At 44.3% G+C, this 3,665-nt stretch overlaps 1 non-coding gene across 1 annotated transcript; it reads left to right on the forward strand.

Annotated features, from left to right (window-relative positions):
• The first annotated feature begins 1,835 nt into the window (after positions 1–1,835).
• Positions 1,836–1,927, forward strand: LOC125555064. The gene has a single exon (XR_007304515.1). It is a non-coding gene; the product is annotated as a small nucleolar RNA SNORD96 family (small nucleolar RNA).
• The last annotated feature ends 1,738 nt before the right edge of the window (positions 1,928–3,665 follow it).

A 3,665-nucleotide genomic window follows, 5' to 3' on the forward strand; every position in this document is an offset into this window, starting at 1 on the left:
GAAATCTCACTTTTACAGCCTCTTTGATTTGTCAAATCCGTCCACTTCAACCAAAAGTGGTTTCTGCACTTCCTCTGGATCTGTCTCTTTCTAAATCTCATATATTGCAAAGTATGTTCACTTATGCTTCATAACTAGTTAGATTCCTCACTTGTACTTATTCATGGATTCGTACAAATCTAGAACCAACTCACTTCAAATAAGTGAATGTCTTCGCACTATGAGGTCAATGTCTTCAAACTGATTTATCTTCAAAATCTTCTTATAATGCATATGACCTCTTCCCCTTCCCTCGCATCTCTAATGCTATCACAGGTACATGTCCGTGGGAGGATCCCTAGGTACTCATAGTCTGCATTCATGTGCAAAATTCTTACAGCATCATATTGACTCCCCTAAAGCCAGCTCTTCCTTGACAAGTAGACGGAAGCCTTTCACTGTCTTGAAGCATATCAGTCTAAAAATTATGGCTTCTGAGAAATCTGCAAGGAAGGGTGGCATGCAGCGCAATGGAAATACTGCTCTAGATCTGCCTTCGGATCTGTATGAACTATACAAGGCTGATCCTGAGGAGCACTATAATCAACGCAAGACCGGGATCCAATGGATCCGAAGATATTGGGCTGAACAGTGTTCAAGTACAACTTCGTCACTGCTGAATATGATGAGAAGAATGCCATCAAGTGCCCGTGGGGCCATATTCTTTACAAGAATCTGCAACCCAAGTCGTAGCCTAAAGCTATTGCCTAAGGCTTCTATCCTTGCATGGTCCGAGGACCTCAGCCAGAGAATGCCGACCCATCATCTCTTCTATAGTGTCGTGACAACACAATCTCTTCAAGCGTAACTTCCAGTTTGCAAAGGAGCCTACTGCCAAGAAGAGGAAGGAGATGGGCCTCCACTTCAACCCTGCACTACTGGAATCATGATCTTTGCCATCAGCCAGCTCTTTGCCGTCAGTGTCTTTGCCATGAGCATACCGAAAGCTGACAGCAAAGAAAGAGCGGACGACAAAGAGCTTGTTTGCCGTCCGCTAGCACTTTGCCGTCAGCTAGCGGACGACATAGAAGCTTTGTCGTCGTCTAGCAGACGTTAAAGAGGGAGGGTGGCCCACTAGTGAGAACCACCTAACGGCCACTTTCTTTGCCATCGGCTAGCTGATGGCAAAGCTTCTTTGCCATCTGCGAGAGGACGACAAAGAAAGTGGCAACCTAACGGCTGTTTCCCCCCGGCCCCACCCCACTAGCTACACTCTTTGTCGTCTGCTAGAAGACAACAACGAAATTAAACCTAACAAAAAACGTTTGGCCCCTCTCTCTTACCTCTCTCTCTCTCCCTCACCTCACTGGCGCCACGCCGACGCCCCCGACCCCCACCCGCCAGCGCCTCCGCCGCCCCCGACCCCCCGTCGCCCCAACGCCCGCGCCATCCCAACGCCCTCGCCGCCCGTGCCACCCTAATGCCCCTGCCATCCTGACGCCCTCACCGCCCCGACACCCTGCCGCCCCTCCGCCCCAACGCCCGTGCCACCCCAACGCCCTCACTGCCCGACACCCCGCCGCCCCGGTGCTCCGTCGACCCACTCCGGTGAGCTCCCCCTGTTTTTTTCTGTTTTTCTACTGCGAGTAATAGGTTTACTGTTAGTTTCTTTTTTTTCTACTTCTACTAATTAGGTTAGTTAGTACTATTAGTTAGGTTAGTTTGATTTTCTAGGTTAGTTTTCTTTAGACTGGGTTAGTGTCATTTCTCTCATGTCTTCTTTTGTCAGATTTTGTTTTCTGTAGTAATTTAAGTTCTGTTTTGTTGACTTGTTTGTTTGAGTTTGTGTTTCTGTTTGTCCGGTGATGAAAAACGTGTTAATCATACCATCTTTAGCGACTGATTGGTCGCTTTACGGCCATGCTGTCATTCTGCAATTCTGGGGACAAATTGAACATCTTAGCGTAATTTTTCTGAGTACTTCTGAACTTATGCTGTGACAATCTGCAATTCTGATGTCCACATTGGCTATGTCGTAATTTTGGAGACTGAATTTTATGGCGAAATGTTAACCGGGCTAGAATTTTTCAAACGGGCTATCCTTTTGGTGGATCTTGAGTTGCTTACTGCTACTTGTTTGATCATAAGCATAATTCTATTTTCTTATAAAGCATTGTCTGACGGCTCAACCATTTGTTATGAAACTCTTCAAGTATTCTTAATTGAACTCAGGAATCTGTGTAATGTTTCTGGTTGATTTTTCATTCCTAATTGGAGATTGTTGTCTATGGATCCCGGTAATGACTTGTGATGTCAAAAAGTAGTGGCCTGATTCATACATTGATGAGATCTATATTATCACTCTGAGTGATCTATCCGACAAAATATCCAACTTTTTTTATATTTGTGTTTTTTTGGTGGTATTTCTGTTACCTAGACACAAATGTTCATACATTGTTTATTTGCTTTGATCTCTATTGTTAATTTTTGGTTTAAAAACATTCTCTATGAAGAGAGTAGAAGTAGATCTGTGTTGTTATCTAGACACTTTTGCTTTGATCTTTAGACTAGGTTAGTTAGGTTAGTTTCTAGGTTAGTTAGGTTAATTAGTTTGAAGGTTAGTAAGGTTAGTTTGTAGGTTAGTTAGGTTAGTTCTGTTAACTAGTTCTAGTTTTAGTTTTACTAATTACTAATCCTAGAAAACAACCATGTAAATGATTAGGATAATGATGCATATGCATCCCATTTCTTTTGTTTCTTGAAAATCAGAAAAGAAAAAGAAAAGGCGGGTTTATTCATCCATTGTCAATTAGTTGGCTAATGGTTTCTTGAATTATTTGACTATGGGCATGGACAGGTAGCAACTAGGAAAGGTGGAATTTTGCATAAAGAGTTTTTGATGGATTTGACCAATATTTTCAACATGACCGTGTGTTGAAACTCTTATATATGGGCAATATATGTCCAATGAGCTTCGCTAAATTTTCTCAAATATTTTTGAAACACTAAAATAATTTTAACCTATTAAAGACCATTTCTAGCCTTAAGAAAAATCCTTTAATTAGTTAGTTAGTTATTTTTAGGTTAAATACTTAGTTAGCTAGTTAATTAGTTAGTTAATTTTTTTAGGTGTTTTTTTCACCCACCACTTTTTTTATTATGTTTATGTTGTACTAATTTCATTTACTCTTTGTCATTGCAGGTGTTGACAGATGGTGGGCGCGGGTCGAGAGCGCTCCGGGCCTCCTTCCTCGGCGCGTGTTGGGACGGGTGGCTATAATGCACCCCAGCAGCTTCGGAGAGCGCTCGTAGACAGCATGACGACCCCGATGGGTGCTTCTTCTTCGACCGGGAGAGGTCGGGGGAAGACGAAGAGGGGTGGAGCTAGAGGTTGATGTGGCGGCGGGAGAGGTAGGAATCCTGTTGCGCCTTCCTCGCCGCCACCCCTCGCTATTTCTCTGGACCACCGGAGTGCTCCATATTAGGTGGACCTGTCAAACTTGGACCCGTTTCAGACTCCGGTCCACGAGCCTCGGGCTGATGAGCCTTGGGCCCTAGAGTCTTCGTCCTAGTAGACTCGGGCGCCAGAGTCTTCGTCCCATGAGGCTCCGGTCCCGGAGTCTTTGTCCCGCGTGACTCCGGAGACTAGTGGACATGCTGATGGCGAGGAGACCTGGTCTGATGAT

Source organism: Triticum urartu, chromosome 4, assembly GCF_003073215.2.
Source record: "Triticum urartu cultivar G1812 chromosome 4, Tu2.1, whole genome shotgun sequence".
Classification (NCBI taxonomy): Eukaryota; Viridiplantae; Streptophyta; class Magnoliopsida; order Poales; family Poaceae; genus Triticum; species Triticum urartu.